We start from the raw sequence: 17,763 nt of genomic DNA, 5'->3' as shown, positions 1-17,763 counted from the left end.
TTGTACATGATATTTCATCACCAGGGCCAACACAAGACATTTGGGCAGCTGAGGTGAACCACAAAATAGTGCCTCTCCACCAAGGAATAAGGGGTGAGTGAAGATCTACATCAGGAACATGGGTGAGAGGAGACCAGCTATTCACCAAGAGGTGGCTGTACTGGTGGCATTGGAAGGGGCTGCCAAGGAGATGACAGATCCGGCCTCCAAGAAGCATGCTGCAGATGACACTGTTACCACAGCAGCAGAAAGAAGAAGAAGAAGAAGTAGCAGCAGGCAATGCATTAGTTAGACACCAGATCTGCTGCCTCTGTGGGTCCTGCCACCTGAGGCACTCACCTCACCTTGCCTCATGGGTGGGCCAGCACTAAATATTACACAGTTCTCCAGTCAAAGAACATGTTAAAAATGTGAAGGGAAATAATGTACAAAATGCACTGCATTAGATAAAACTGCTTGCAAACATATGCATTTTAGGCAAAATAGAACAAATGCTGATAAATTTTCATGGGGACATTATTATTTTTTTAATTGGAAACTAATGTGAAAATGTAGTGAATTGAACTAAAGTAAAATGAGAAGCTAAGATAGACTGAAGTTGAAAGGTTCATCCATACCTGCCTGTGACCTTTCAGATGTTGAAACTATATTATTGTGAGTGCCCAAGCACCCATAGCCCCCTGGAGTTGGCTTTTATGTCCCATCATCTCTGACCAATGCTAGATGCTGATGATGGGATTTGGAGTGCAAGAACAACTCAATGGCCACAGGTTTCCCATCACTTCCTCAAATGCACCCAGCAGTTCTGCAGTTAAGCTCTGGGTAACAGGGCTCCCCAGTGTTTACCCACCAAAGCAGCATTCACTGTCTCAGTCAGTCATCCCTATCCTGGTGTCATTCAGCTGTTTTGAACTGGAATTCCCACTAGTTCCTGCCAGCAGTTGTAGTAACACCCAAGTCAGTTGAGACCAAGGCACTGGGGAAGAGAAACAGACTCCTTCTGCCCAATGCCTGCTGTTCCCTAAAGCTGCAACCAAACATATCATAAGGGCAGACCAGTATGTGTATCTGAAATGGAAGATTCATATATTGGGTCTTTTACTTTTAAAGGTGGTTAAATAGCAGCTGCATACATGCTCAGCAATTTGGATAAGGACCATGGCAATGAGGGACAGGCCAATGGATGTTTCCTCTACAGCTTTTCCTCAAAGATCAACTTTGGGGTGCATATCTGGTTTGGCCTTCTCTGGGTGATTGAAACCACATTTTGGAGCAAAATAAACTGAAGTTCGCTCATCCATCACATAATTACAAGGCATCCTTGCCTGATGTAGCGTTCACAACCTTGCCTGTTGGGGGGAAAACAGGCCAGGCCATGGTGTTTCCGCTGCACTGTGGCCTTACGTAATCACATGAAACCTTTACTTATCATTGTCACAACCTCTTTTTATAATCTAATCACCACCTCTTGAAGAGCCAAGAGTTCCACTAATGGGGCAGCTCTAATCCTAGAAGAATGGATAGAGATAATCTACCATGGCAAATTCCATCTGTGTCAAATATCTGTAATGAAGAACCGTTCAGTGTGACAGACTTTCACATGGTGCATACCAGGAAATTATATTAAATGTGGGGAAAGAGGGAGAGAGAAAAGGGGTTGCAGACATCACTGGGCACCTGGCAAGGCGCACTCCACTGCAGGAGACCCACTGGAATAAGCTCCCAGGCCAGTTTTAAGGTTGTAAGGCCCTTAAAAACTTGGGTCCAGCATATGTGAGGGACCACCTGATCCCTTATGTCTTGTCAATCAAAACCAAACCAAACCAGGAGCCTTCTGGTTCTGCTCCTCCTCTTTGAGTCATTCACCTAAGCATGGTGGGAAGAACATCTTTTGCTTACCATGCCCTTCTTCTTTGGGTGATTCTACAGGTTGGTTCCAGGGGGGAGAGATCAAGTGAATGGACAGTGAGAGCAAAAATGAAGGGGTGGTGGGTCCATTCAGGAAACAGGAACATAAGAAGCTGCCTCATGCTGAGTCAGACAATTTCTTCATCTGGCTCAGTATTGTCTACTCTGACTGGCAGTGGCCCTCCAGGGTCTTCCTAGCTCTATCTGGAGACCCTTCTGCATGCACAGAAGATTCTCTATGGTTGGGCTATGGTCCTTTCCCAAAGGACAAGGGCCCAGTGAGTATCTTTCCCAAGGTCTCTCTAAAACCTGGAGCTGCCACTATTATTTATGGAGATGAAAGCTAAGACAGACATGCAGAATCCCTACATAATGTGCTATATCTGAAATGCTCTACAAATGCAGACTGCTAGAGGAAGGAGATTGAATGGATACTTCCCCCACAGTAAATGGTTCTTGACCACATGCACAGCTTGCATGTCAAGGAGGAGGAAGTAGGTAGAGATGAGCATTTCCTAGATCCGTTTTAGACTGGCTGTCAGCAAAGTGTCCCAGATCCCCTCCAAATGTCCCTTTCACTGGAGAACATACTGGGAAATGAGGGTGGCAAGGGGGCAGCTGCAATGTGGGTGGTGCCTGAGAGGAGTGCTGCACTGCTGCAGTGAGCAAACGCCCTTTAAATTTCCCAGTGCCCCCTACTTGGCATTGCTTCAGAGTGATGCTGTATCAGTAACATTGAGGAAGGATCAGAGAGATGGTTTTAAATGACTGACTGATTGATTGATTGATTGATTGATTGATTGATTGATTGCTAGCTGCAACCGCTCAGAGCTCCTCTTGGTGCTCAAGGAGAATTGAGAGGGGGGATTTCCAATGTGTGAACCTCCCTGAGATCTCTTGATGACGGGTGGTATATAAATTTAATAATAATAAATATTGTTCTGCTTTGTAGAAACACTTCATCAGGAGACTTGGGGAAGAAATAAGTTGACAGTTAAGGATGGATAAATCTGCCAATTTCAATTTCTTGAATTCAGTTTGCCATATGTCCCCATCAGTTTGCAAACTGCTTTTAAAAAATCCTCATAAAAATTTGGGAGCATTTTAGCGTGCATTTCTCCAAACATACATTTTTGCAAGCAACTTCCCCTAACGTAATGCATTTGTACAAATTCACACACACACACACACACACACACATGTATATTAATATATGCATTTTTATGTGAACCTTCTCCTAGTACAGTGGTACCTCAGTTTTCAAGCGTCTTGGAAATCAAACCTGAATGCCGAAAACCTGGAAGTAATTGCTTCCGTTTTTGAACGCTCCTTGGAAGTCGAATGGCTTCTGCTGCTTTTTCTTCTTTTTTCTCCATTGAGTTTGTCGACCGCCCTTTGCACCTCGGTTGTCAAATGTTTTGGAGATCGAACAGTCTTCCGGAATGGATTACGTTTGACAACCGAGGTATCACTGTGTATGCATTCTTGGTAGACTTTCCTTGGTTGAGGAACTGCATCGCAAAATTCAGAGAAGTGCAAATTTAGAAGGAAAGGCGACTTTCAGTTTGCTTATTCTTTGGGGAAGTAGGAGCTTAAGATATTTTCTCTCCACCGTCACCCCATCACATCCCTACTGATGATTCTTTTGTGTGGCCACTAGGTATGTCTATAGGTGCCATCCCCTGGGATCAGGTGGGCTCTATAAGCATCTGTACCCTTTCTCGCTTCATTGTTTTACAACATCTCCCCTTTATTCTTACCATTATTATTGTTACTTGATGATATTCGTTTTTTCAGTACTATGTTGAGATCTCAGATCTTATTTTGTTTCCTGATATTTTGTCTCTCTTTATTTAAGGGGTGATATGATAGCCATGTTCAAATATATAAAAGGATGTCACATAGAGGAGGGAGAAAAGTTGTTTTCTGCTGCTCCAGAGAAGCGGACACGGAGCAATGGATCCAAACTACAAGAAAGAAGATTCCACCTAAACATTAGGAAGAACTTCCTGACAGTAAGAGCTGTTTGACAGTGGAATTTGCTGCCAAGGAGTGTGGTGGAGTCTCCTTCGTTGGAGGTCTTTAAGCAGAGGCTTGACAACCATATGTCAGGAGTGCTCTGATGGTGTTTCCTGCTTGGCAGGGGGTTGGACTCGATGGCCCTTGTGGTCTCTTCCAACTCTATGATTCTATGATTCTATTTCCATTCTTGTGAGATCGAGTACAGTGGTACCTCGGGTTAAGTACTTAATTCATTCTGGAGGCCCGTTCTTAACCTGAAACTGTTCTTAACCTGAAGCACCACTTTAGCTAATGGGGCCTCCTGCTGCTGCTGCGCCGCCGAAGCATGATTTCTGTTCTCATCCTGAAGCAAAGTTTTTAACCCGAGGTACTATTTCTGGGTTAGCGGTGTCTGTAACCTGAAGCGTATGTAACCTGAGGTACCACTGTATTTAAAATGGAAGAATGGCAAATTCAAAGGACACACACCCTGATACCTGGAGAGAAATTTGGAGGGGTAGGAGATCAAAGCCTCCAAAACTTGCTTTCCTCTTCCCTCCACATTCCGTTTTCTTCTCATGTCATGTCTACATGATTGTTGATTTGTGGGTAGGGACTGGTTTTTTCTTTTCTCTGTAGAACATTTTGAAAAACTGAGGTGGAAGATTGTATCCATTAAAATTAATGAATGTGGCTATCTTAAGTCCGGAGTGGCTGGGGAAACCCAGCCAGATGGGTGGGGCATGCATAAATAAATAAATTATTATTATTATTATTATTATTATTATTATTATTATTATTAGTCTATTCTGAGTAGGACTTACTTGGAGACAACCCAATGATAATTACATCAGCATCAGTGATGCTCATTCCTTTCTCATTGCTGTTGAAATATCAGTCCTTTGTGATGTTGTCTGGTACCTTTTGTGTCACTACTTTCCCAATTTATTGGGCTCAGCTGGGTTACAGTTTCAGACAGTTTTTGTTTGCAATCCATTCCATCCACCAGTGACTTCATTTTACAAGACATACTTAGTAGCTTTAGCTGTTCATAAGCTTTGGAAAACAAAGAGGATGAGTGGGCAGAGAGCTTTTAAAAAGAGGCTTCAATAAGTAGAGTCTATTCGGAGATGCTTATTCACTCTAAAATTATCAGAAGGCTGTTGCAAGGAGCCTTGAATCATCTGGCTACTCACTTGAGACCTCAGGCAGAACAGGAAAATGAGCATCTACATACCAGATGGGCTGATTAACAACTTTTAAAAAAAAAGACAGACAACAAAATGAACTGGACTCCTTGGCAGGTTTTGAATAAACATACACAAATTTATTGGTTGATAACATGATAGATAGACAACGCAAGGATATGTATAATTTTATAACATGCAGAGAATAATATGTGCAGAGAAATCAGAGAGAGGAGCTGAGGGAAGTCCCTGGTTGGGGGGGAGGGAGGGATGGAAGAGGGGTGGGGGGAAAGTACATGATTATATGGTTTGATAATTTGTTATGTTGGAATTGCTTAATAAAAATATTTTTTGAAAAAAGGAAGACAGGGGGCATAACAGAATCTGCCTTTGAGATTGCTGTGGGATCTTGGGGGTCATTTGGCCCATGCCGCAGTTCAATGCAACACCTGCATTTCAGTATAGCATCCCTGATAGGGAGCTTTCAGCCTTTGTATCTCTCTCTCTCTCTGCTTCTAAACATGCTGTGGACAAGGGGGGGGACTCTTCCCCCTCCATGGACATGTCAGGGAATGGTCTGAAGACGAGGACTGGGCAATGCGTTCTATGGCAGACCAGCTTCTCTCTGATGGAGAGATGGGGGGGAGAGTGCCCCCCCTTTTCCACAGCGTGTTCAGAAGCAGAGAGAGAGACAGAAGCTGAGCAGCTTACAGAGGAGTTACCCAGCTACAAGATAATGACAAGGGAACCAGAAGGAAGGGGGCAGCTAGTTGAGACGTCACTTGAGAGGACCCCCTCACCATGGACTCGGAGGTCCGAAGGTATCAGAGAGCAAAGGAGTTGGGGGAGGGAGGAACTTCTCGTTGCAACCTAAAATGTTGCGGAAGTCGGAAGGAGGATTTAGAGCAGCCAACTGCCCTCCTTGCGGAGAGCTGTGTATTTGTGCTTGAAACATGATGCTGTAATAAAAGGACTATAAATATATCAACTGCTTGTTAATTCTTCTCTGTGAAGTTACGGAAGGGAGAGGAGGACTCTCCACGCCTGACAGGACATAACAGCTTTCACACATAGGACCAACCAAAGATAAGAGAGCTCCCCACTTGAAGTTTTAAAAATTTATATAATATAATAACACAAATAGAAATAATAAAGAATGCAACTACTGTATAAGAGATTACTATTTTAACTGGAATGTAACTGAAATTAATAAGACTATGGAACACAGAAATGTAAGTTCGGGAATGCATCAAAGCCACCACACAGGGAGCCACTTTAACTAAAGTGTATTAATTGGGAATTAATTGGTATTGCTATAATTGGTCTATTATTGGGGAAATACTGGAAAACTAATACACAATTTATTTGGTCAAAAAAAGCAAGTAATGTGAGAAATGGTAGAGCCCCTAATATAAATTTTGATCAAGTTTATGGGACTTTGTTTTCAACATTTTATTTTATCAGTATTTTTAATGACTATTTATATATTTTTATCTGACCCATAAATCTTGTCAAATAAAAATATAATTAAATGCACACACAAAAACACATAAGCACACACGCACGCACACGTACAATGGACACGAGGCAAGATCAGGCACTACTAGGATGTTAGTTTTTCATGCGTTACTAGATTCTCAAAGTCCAACTGAACACCAAGACAAGGAGGAAATGAATGAGAGCACAGCAGGCACTTTTTAAAAGTACTCTTATCACAATACATTTCAAGTGACTGCTTTTGCTTAATTAATTAATCTCAAAGACTACTTTTCTGATGATTGTCTGCTGAGGTCACCCACTTGCTCAGAGGAAAGATTATTCACACTCAGGAACTGAATCTGACGGGCCTGCAAAAGAAAAAAAGCCTTTGATTACTTAGAAAAATGCCTTCCTGTTTCTTTACAAAGGAAGGCAGGGAGATGAAGAGGAAGCTACTGTGGGTGGGTGGGATGGTGGGAGGAAACTTGTGTTTTGGCCTAAGAAGTGGGAAAGAAAAAGTCCTATGAACTTAAGGATCTGTTTGGTACACATCACAAAACTGTCCATTTATTTTCTTTCTGTTCTTTCAGTTTCTCATTTTTCCAGTCTTAAATTCAGTTCACATTTCTGCAGCAATTTGTGATTAAAAATAAGGAATCAGCATTTAAGATTAAACAATGCTGATTGTAATAATTACAATTTGGAATGGTAATCTCTGCCTTCTTACATTCCTCCTCCTTAGCTATTGAAGAAATCCAAGCCTCCCCTGGAGACTAATCAGCAAAAAACCCACCAACCCCATTTTTTTTTTAAATTAATTTTTAAAAATTATTTTTATTAATTGTTTTTGTAATTGTTTAATGTTTTAATGTTGTATTTTAATCTTGTTTTTAAGTTGTATTCACTCAACTCGTTTTTATTATTGGTTGTTAGCCGCCCTGAGCCCGGCCTTGGCTGGGGAGGGCGGGGTATAAATAATAATAATAATTATTATTATTTCTCCACCCATAAATAGTGTGAAGAATGTTTGGAGGCCCTGTCCAATCAGCCGGTGACAATGGATATTTTTCTCATATGGGCATGTTGACTAGCATATTTTTTCCCAGCTTTAAGGAAATGCCAGTGAACTGGAAGTAAAAATCTCTCCACTCAACATACCTCTCTGCACTTCTAGAAAATGTTTGGGGGGAGCTGAAAACAAACAGACGCCAGGGCACACACCCTGGAGTGTTTCTTCCTCCCTCATCATCCATCATTAAGCAATGCTTAGATGTAAGTAATGAATCAAGTATTTTCTTTAAAAATAATAGTAGCGCCTGTGTGTGGATCCTTAAAGCCTGTCATTTATGAGTCACATTTGGCCTGGCACCTATGGGAAAAGGTTATATATAAACAAAAGGATGTTCCCAAAGTTCACCTGGGTGCATGATCGGCACGCAACCAGTGGCAATTACCACCAGCTTTGCTATACTGTGCTACTGCACATAGAACATTCATTGCATTTCTTTGGTCTTGGAAGGAATACACACATTCTTTAAAGTACAAAACAATAACACCAAGAACAAGATGTTCTGAAATGGCCGTGGACGGCGGCTGGAAGGAGGAGTCGCCTGCTCAACTTCCCCAGGCTCACTTTTTGAGGCCTGCATAATGAGAACATCTGGAGGGTGACTGGTTCCTGGCCCCCTGATCTGAGAACTTTATCAGTTACCATAACTTTTTTTTAAAAAAAAGCATATTGTTTTAATGTGTTTTGCCCTTTATTGTCATCTACCTGTTAACTGATGGTGGTGCTGTGGTCTAAACCACAGAGCCTAGGGCTTGCTGATCAGAAGGTTGGCGGTTCGAATCCCAACGACAGGGTGAGCTCCCGTTGCTCGGTCCCAGCTCCTGCCAACCTAGCAGTTCGAAAGGTCCTCAAAGTGCAAGTAGATAAATAGGTACCACTCCAGCGGGAAGGTAAATGGCATTTACGTGCGCTGCTCTGGTTTCGCCAGAAGCAGCTTAGTCATGCTGGCCACATGACCCGGAAAAACTGTCTGCGGACAAACATTGTTTCTCATGGGCAGTAAAGCTATATGAGCGCCACAACCCCAGAGTCATTCGCGACTGGACTTAACTGTCAGGGGTCCTTTTCTTTTTCCTTTACCTGTTAACTGAGGCCTGTTGCTGGGCAGAAAGGCTGCATACAAATACCTTAATGGCATATGGTTGGATTCAGACTTGCCCTTCCACAAAACAGAAGGGATCCTTCCATTCACGGAAGGGACTACTATCCAATGGAGGCTTTTACAAGAGGAGTAGAGGTTTCTGCAGCCCCCATCACTACCTCCCACACTGCTCCAGCGTGTCTGAAACAGACTAGAGCAGGGATGGGGGATCCCAAGGGTCACATTCCCTCATGGACAACCTTCTGAACCACCCCGAGATCTGCAGATGAAAGGTGGTATACAAATTTAATAAATAAAATAATAATTATTATTATGGGGGCCACATGCCAGTGGTGGATGGGGCCCAAGGCAATAGTGGATGGAGTGGATGTGACCACTATCTTTGTATAATAGGCTATATCCTACTACGTGCACAACCCTCTCTCCTCATCCTCCACCCCAACATGTGAGATGAATTACCACAGTCCAAGCAGACATTCCAGTCACGTTTGAGGAGGGTACAGGTTAGGGGCACTGAAGGGGGTGGCCTAGGGAGAGGTTTGATGACTGGAGGGCCAAATTTGACTCCTGCTCTAAAGCATATTTTGTGAGGTGCAGAGGGGGGCAAATATTGCTTCCTCTCCTTTCTGTGACTGGAGCACCTTGTGAGTGAGTTCTGGAATTCTAGATTCAGGCTCCGTTAAATAAAATCCACACCAGGGATTTATTGCTGCTTTTCCTTGGTTGGGAAGCTGTGAGTTGTATGTCCTTCCTCTAAGGAGGTTGGGGTGGTGCGTCTAGTTCTTCTGTCCCCATGTTTTATCCTCAGAACAAGCCAATGAAGTAGCTTGGGCTGAGACATATAAGATCACCCAATGAGCTTCATCAGTGAAGCTCCCGGCTGCATATGTCAAAACCATCTTGAATGCCCTGTAATCAATAAAATGCTTGTGAACATGGAATGTTCTTAAGCAGGTTCAATCCAGAAACAAACAACCAAGAGGCTAGGCTAAATAAACACATTACAAATATGATCAGCCCGGTGGCAAATTGCTTTCCAAAACTGAACGACACAATTGTAAAGTATGATTCTTAAAGGCTTTTAAAAAATGTGAACGCATTGAACACAAGAGAAACTACTGTATAATAGATTTGTCTGACTTTTTTTAAAAAAAAGCCATCAGTCAGTGCCTTACAAAAGTCTCTCTATGCATGCACAGGGCAGAGCCACATAACCACTCCCAGCCCTAAAGCCCCACCATAGCAGAATAATTATAATAAATAATAAAATTGTATTTATACCCCGCCCTTCCCGGTTCAGAAAACTGGGCTCAAGACGGCTAACAACAAATTTAAAACACTTAGTTGATGCAACAAAAAACAGCATAAAATACAGTATAAAACGTGAATAACAATAAATTCAGAATTCAAAAATCAATTTGGGGGGGGGGAATTCATCCAATAAGCATTAGATGATCACCAGGGCTAGCTGGCTAAATTAGTCCTACTTGGGCCAGCGAGGAGGCCAGGGGAGAATTAGCTGTGGGATCCCAGAGCGGATAATCTTCATAAAAGGGGGGAAGGGAAGGAAGAGGAATAAAAGATCAGGCCCTGGTCTCATGGGACAGAGCATTCCACCAGGTCGGAGCCATCACTGAGAAGGCCCTGGTGGAGGATAATCTGACTTCCTTAGGGCCAGGGACCTCTAAGCTATGATTATTCATGGACCTTAAGGTCCTCTGCGGGGCAGACCAGGAGAGGCGGTCCCGTAAATACGAATGAACATGATAGGTTCCAGTGACCCTTGCATTGTTCCAGTCCAAAGCTATTTATAGCAGGGCTGGGGAGCCTATGGCTCTCCGAATGTTGCTTGACTACAGCTCTCACCATCCTTGGCGCCGGCTGTGGCTCATGGGAGTTGAAGCCCAAGAGCATCATGGGAACTCCAGGTTCTTTAGTCCTGCAGTGGCACATTGCAGAAGATCATTGGTGTTGGGCAAGCTGTCCTTTTAAGGAACTTTGTCCACCATTACTGCTCATCATCTCACTGGCAAACCTCTCACAAGCTTCTGAGGAACTTGCAAGAACACAGATGGGAAACCACATTGAAGGTCAAAGGCAAGAATTCTGAATCGCATGCAGAAACTTATAGATAGCTAACCTGAGAACCTAGTATGAGAAAGGATTCTTTAAATGGAGGGATAGAGGAAATGGCAATAGAAGATTTAGAACAATAAATAAATGAAGAGATTGTGTGAAAAAGATATGTTTATCTTTTTCAATGATACACCAAATGTTCCACTTAAGACACCCCATTTGAAGGTAGATTCCCCCCCCCCCACTGCCTCTCTTCCTGGCATATCCTTTGTTCTTTTCACTTTCATCATCACTGTGGTTTCCTTATCTGTGTCGTCAGCCATTAAAGAAAGCTCTACTTGTCATACTTGATCAAAGTATGACAGCAACCCTCTCAGCAAACCCAAGCTCCAAGATTAAAAGTTCCCCTGCAAGATTTTAAATCCTGAAGTGAATTCAGAGGCACTGGTGAAACTAAGCTTCTAGATGGCTCAAATGCACAAGGCCTGCCAACCTGACCTTTGCTCCTTTGCCAGGAAAGCAAAACAGAAGCGATACCCTTGTCTCCCTGGTCCCAATCTGACACCAGTAAATTAACTGCATCATACTGGCACACTGCAGTAGCACTGCCCTTTGGAGCCAGGTAAGGAACTGTTACAATTTAACAAATAAATCAGGCTGAGTTTGAAGGAATAACTTTACCGGAGGTCTGTTCTTAACCCGAAACCGTTCTTAACATTAGCTTTTGCTAATGGGGCCTCCCGCTGCTGCCGGGCCGCATCCCGGAGCAAAGTTCGCAACTAGGGGCATCTACTTCTGGGTTAGCGGAGCTCGTTACCCAAAGCATTCGTAAGGAGGATGGTGTGTAACCTGAGGTTCCACTGTGTGCACAGAACACCACACCAGAAGGAAAGAGAGACAGAAAGTGAAACTCAGGCTCCTTTTGACCTGTTATGATAGTCCGCATGACCTTGACAGAAAGAGATAAGAAAACCAGTTTAAACCAGCGGTTTAGCTTCTCTGAAGGAATAAACCAAACATCAGGAACCTTCTGCTTGTTTCTGGGCAGAATAGAAGCTTGCTACCAGCTTGTATCACACAGAGAATCTTCCAGAACCCTGTTGAATTAATTAGAATAGAAAAGATTTCTACACTTTAAACCAATGCTTTCTGTACCCCCCCCCAAAAAAATGCAAAAATGCAAACTGACATCAGAAGCTTCAGATGGTACAGAATTTGTTGGCCAAGTCGTAGGTTTGATCATATTACAGTGATCTTGGTCCAACTGCACTGGCTACCAATTAGTTTCCAGGCCCAATTCAGAGTACTGGTTTTCAACCATAAAGCCCCCAATGGGTCAGGACCGCAATACCTCAAGGAGCGCCTCTCCCCACATAAACCAGCCTGGGCCCTGAGATCATTCTTTGAGGCCCTTCTTGGCGTGCTGCCCCATGAGAGGTCCAGAGGAAGGCAGCACAAGAAGGGTTGTCTTCATCGCTGGCTCCCTGTTTGCGAAATGCTCTCCCCAGGGAGGGTCACAAACAGGGAGCCTTCATTGTGCAAAAACATTCCTCTTCCGCCAGGCCTTGGGCTGAGGAACATCTTATACCCCTTTAAATGTGTTTGGGGGAGAGGTGGGGGAAGGTTTATTAGTTTGTGTGTGTTTTTGTTCTTGTTTTTACCATGCATTTTGTGTTTTTGTATTGTACTTTATGTTGTGAACTGCCCTTAGATCTATGGATGAAGGACAGTATCCAAATTTAATAAATGAAATTAAAATATATATCATTACTAATTCTATTCGAGTTTAATTGCTTTACCTCAGGTTACCTCAGGTGGTACCTCAGGTTAAGAACTTAATTCGTTCCGGAGGTCTGTTCTTAACCTGAAACTGTTCTTAACCTGAAGCACCACTTTAGCTAATGGGGCCTCCTGCTGCTGCTGCGTGAATTTCTGTTCTCATCCTGAAGCAAAGTTCTTAACCCGAGGTAATATTTTTGGGTTAGCAGAGTCTGTAACCTGAAGCGTCTGTAACCCGAGGTACCACTGTATTATCTTTTATATGTTTTTTACCATCTGTGGTTTTTTATCCGTGTTTGTCTTTATTTTTGTGAGCTACCTTGAGTCTGGGTTCTGGAGGGAAAGCGCGATGATAACTATAACAATAATATTGTTTCAGAAAATGTGAATTTGTAAAGTTTGCTTTTAAATGTGAATTGAATTTAATGTGAACCCCGAGAGGTAAGTGGGTTTTGGTTTGCAGCCTGAGTCAACTTTCTGTTTCTGAACTAAAAAGCCCCAAATGTGTTTGCCTTGCCTCAAACTATGTATACCACCTTGAGCTCCTTGGAAAAAAGGTGGGATATAATCGCAATCAAGCAATCCATGGAACATGCCCCAACATGCTGATTATTTGGGCTGCCTTGTTTTATACATATCCAGCTCTGCCAATTTGGGGGCCGTAGGATGGGTGTCTTTTCACAGGAGCAATTATATAACAGTGGCATCAGGGGCTATCAAAGTCTGGAATTCCTTGAAAAAGAAGGAAGCACAGAGGATCTCAATAGGTGAGATCGTAAGCTAAAAAGTGAAGGCTTTGTTTGGACTCAGTGCCGATCCAGAGCACCTCTGCAGGATTTGTGAGAAAAGGCAGCTAAGCCGGGCCAGTCCTTTCATGAGGCTAGTTGAGAGCCAGGTAGAGAATGTCCAGCCATCATGGCAAACTATTGCACAGGCACTTTCAGATGCCTTGTCCAGAATGCTTTCCTGTAAGGAAGGACCCATTTGTCTGATAAATGGTGAAAAATTGTTTTTGAACAGGAATATTAATTGTGTGAATAATTGTCGCCTGTGTGCTGTAGAGGTTGCACAATCAATGGCACAGGTTGTATTTCTTCAGCCTTTTCTCTGTTCCATCCAGGCGAATATCAGGCATTATCAGAGCTCAAGGACACATTCCAGGCAAAACTCAGGGAAGGTGAATTTGGCCCCTGGCCCTGAGATTCCCCACCCTTGGCATAGACAGAACTCAGCGGGATGGAGCTGTGATTCAGTATAAGGTATCTTCCTATGTCTTTTTACCAATCTCAGCTTGAGAATCCATAAACTTTGCCAGCCAGTAATCAAGAATGGTAATGCCTGAACGCTGCTCTGACTTAATGGGCTGCAGCTCTCAAGAGGTGGCACGAGGCCTTCAGGAGACTGAGATGACAATGGGATCAACCAGCTGAGGGAATATGCCCCTATTCAATATGCCCTGCGGTAGAGTTTTGCCACCCAGTGGTCATTGGCCGAAGTGCACATAATATTGCTTTTTAAAAATAGGAAAAGGGAAAGGGGAAAAAAGAAATAGCCTTTTGCTAGTTAGGCTGAAACCACAAGTGGCGTTGGAGGTTCAGCTGAGAACAGGAAGGGCAGGTGGAGATCCTGCTTAACCATTTCTCTTCCTGCCATTTGAGAACTCTACATTACCAGTCACCCAGCTACTTTCTCACTCAGAGAGAAAGAGAGAGAGAGAGAGAGAGAGAGACATGTTCTCAGTAGCAACCGTTAAACCCCAGACTGTTGTATAAGCTGTTTGAACCTCAGTATATTAGCTGCAGCAGCATTGGACAATGAAACTACCACCATTTATTTTTAACTAGCATAAGACCACAAAATTCCCAAGGCTGGTTGAAACAGAGGACAATGCAGGGGTGGCCCATCCTGTTTTGCCCCCTGAGGCAAAATGAGAATGTGCCCCCCTGCAAGTGTGCCATGCTCCTCCCCCTTGACACTCCCCCTTACTGGGCTCACACAGCTGCGGCTTCCAGGTTCCATTCACTGGGGGAGGAAGAAGAGTGCAGGGGGAGCGCACTGCCCCCGGCAGCGCGATCCCAGTAGGGTGCCATCGCGGCTGCCCCCCTGCCCGCACTGGGCGCCATGCACCTGCAGGCAGCGTGCCCTGCCCCCAGAACGCGTGCCACACCCCTGCAGGTGGCGTGCCACGGCTCTAAACTGTGTTTTAATAGTTGTTACAGGCAGCAACCTTTTCAGGCGTATCTGATACATGCCCATCTCCTTGAACACAGAAGTGACCCCAAAAAGGGGTGGGGTGGGGAGGCTGTAATCCCCACACAAATGGGCTATTACCTGTACTTTCAGGTTTATAAGGTTGCAATGGACAGAAGCCACCATGGCTACGTTCTCCCTCACTGTTGGAGGCAGTAGCCCCTGGATACCAGCTGCTGAAAACCCAGCCAGATGGACGGGGAATAAATAAATAAATTATTATTATTATTATTATTATTATTATTATTATTATTATTATTATTATTATTACTGAGAGTCATCAGTGAGGAGTGTCATGTTGCACAGGGGAGGTTGTATATTAGTGTGTCTCTCCAACAAATGAACCATTATTATTATTATTATTATTATTATTATTATTATTATTATTATTATTACTGAGAGTCATCAGTGAGGAGCGTCATGTTGCACAGGGGAGGTTGTATATTAGTGTGTCTCTCCAACAAATGAGGATCTGCCTGAACCCCAGCGTATTCTGAGGCAAGTCCTGATAGCACACACAGTGAGCAGCGTAGTCTAAGCAGGATGTGCTGTTGACAACAGTTCCAAAGGCAATCCTAGAGAGGAGTCAGACAGTCCAATGATCAAATACAGGTTCGAGTCTAATGCCATGAGAAAGGTTCAAAGTTAAACCATAAGGCCAGGTTCCCATCTGAAGAAGACCCAGGGTTGGAATCCTATGGTCAGTCCTGAAATTGCAGTCTGGTGGAGCATGACAGTATATCAAACAACACAGCAATGAAAAACAAATGCAAAGTGATGTGGAAAGACAGGAAAAATGAGAAACATAAAGAAACTAAGATTTAAGGATTCAAGACTTCCGGTTTGGCTTGCCATGGCAGAGGCTGTTGATTACATCTGAGCCGTTTCGTATGGGATATTTTGAGGGTGAGATGGGAGTAATCATCCTCCCAACCCCCCCCCCAGGGCTGGGGGGCAGCTTCACCTGAAGATCGCCCAACACCTGCCCCCAATCCAATAGGAATGAGGGGGCAGGGGGCGCTGGGTAGAAAACACAGTGCGTCTCTTTGGCAACTCTCCAAAGTCGCCACCATGAGCAAACAAACTCCTGTTTTTCAAGATGATAATTCGGACTTAATTAATGAGCATGCTCTGAGTGAGGGGGGATAAACTACTCTACCAACTGATTCAGCCACTGAGGAGCTAAAGGATTTGAGTGGAAGAGAAACTATCTTTATTATGGAACTGGTATGTCGGAATGGAAAGGGGGGGTGAGCCTCCTTTGTTTCTTTTTGATATACTGCGTATTTGCTATTTTACTTGGCAAATTCCTCTGGAAAGTCTGAATACCGATTTATTATGTACGCAAGCAAGACTGTACTGTACTGCAATATTGATAAAATTTTGATCTAATTATTAACTGTGCGGAAAAGATTTATGAATTTGCAATTAATTCTGATGGACTGTTAAGAGTGGAAGATGGGAATTGCAGCTTCTAGCCAAAGTACAGGCTTATCTGTTCCAGTATGAGATGAAACGAAGAGGTTTGGACATATGTCTGGAACAACTGGCAGAAAGCCAGATTTCCTCCATTTTGGGACATGTCATATTGGATAATTACAGGCATGAAGAAGTGAAAGGGATGAAAATAAACACCCACACAGAAACATACTGTTTTGATATAACTCGCTTCCTGGACGAACTCAGAGGCTGCGAAAACAAACAAAGGATTAACATCGGATTGATTTATGGAAATCACCTGGACTAATTAAGAAAGCAGCACAAATGTGAGATGATGGCAATCCCAGGAGCATGGGAAGTCAAAGAAAGATTTATGATTTGGCTTAATATTTGAACTGTTTGATTATTTTATAATTTGGAATGTCTTTAATGTGGCCTTTATTGGATTGTTAAATTGGAAAACTGAATAAATATTATTTTTTTTTTAAAAAAGATTTAAGGATTCAACCATGCCTAGCCTACAGAGGTGTGCACATAAGCATATGTGGTTCATAGCAGTGGAGGGGGTCTGCAGAGCCTTGGATGGGTGCCCTCTCACATGTGGAGCAAAGTAAACCCATTCATGTGAATGCAGAACTTCCCCATCCACCTCAGCCTGCCCCCTGCTGGCCTGCCTGCCTTCCTGCTTGCAACGAGTCTAGGGGGTGACACTACCTCTTCCTCAGTCAGCATGGAGGAGGAAGGGGACAAAAGTAGAACTGTTACTCTGGTGGGCCTTGACTCTGGCTACCCCTGTCCCTGGCACTTGGCCTCCCTGCCTTCTGTCCTACCAGCGCCAGTGGGCACCAGTCAGCACTGCTTCGTAAAGGCAGCCACCTGAGGAAAATGAAATATAGCTGATGTTACATCCATACCAGATGTTCAGTTTTACCTACATTGTATAAATTCATTGTGTCACTAATTAATTTTATGAGATGCATTTTAAAGAATGGAAACATTTCCACAGAAATATTAGCTGCAGAGAATTCTCCACGCAGATGATGGCATGTGGGTTCTGTTTGTGGGATGCTATAAAACAGTCCACCAGCATGAGTTTGGCCAAACTGCGGGAGGCAGTGGAAGACAGGAGTGCCTGGCGTGCTCTGGTCCAGGGGGTCACGAAGAGTCGGACATGACTAAACGACTAAACAACAACAACATAAAACAGTCCCACAAGTCCCACGGCATGTTCAAATGCAAGCTGACTATTTGCTGTGTCACTGCTGACCTTCTTAGATGCTTTGTCACCAACTAGGTGGTCACAGGGTCACTTCACCACCAGTCTACATTCCAGTCCTGTTCTGCAATACTGCACCAACTATAAACTAAGCAAACTAAATATTTGAAGCAATAATATTAGGATGACATGGGTGGTAAAGCAGGATTCTAGAGCTGTTCTCCCAGAATTTCTTGCAATGAAAAATGCATTTTTA

At 43.5% G+C, this 17,763-nt stretch overlaps 1 long non-coding RNA gene across 1 annotated transcript in view; it reads left to right on the top strand.

The window, feature by feature from the left end:
- LOC308574263 overlaps positions 1 to 3,757 on the top strand; it is a 30,887-nt gene extending 27,130 nt beyond the window's left edge. Inside the window, exon 5 of the long non-coding RNA XR_014002406.1 lies at positions 25 to 3,757. This is a non-coding gene — a long non-coding RNA (uncharacterized lncRNA). The remainder of the gene's footprint in view (positions 1 to 24) is intronic.
- Positions 3,758 to 17,763: the final 14,006 nt, after the last annotated feature.

Source organism: Podarcis bocagei, assembly GCF_964188305.1.
Source record: "Podarcis bocagei genome assembly, chromosome: 15".
In the NCBI taxonomy this organism is placed as follows: domain Eukaryota; kingdom Metazoa; phylum Chordata; class Lepidosauria; order Squamata; family Lacertidae; genus Podarcis; species Podarcis bocagei.
The sequence above is the reverse complement of the archived record's forward strand: the minus strand, read 5'-3'. Positions and strand labels throughout refer to the sequence as shown.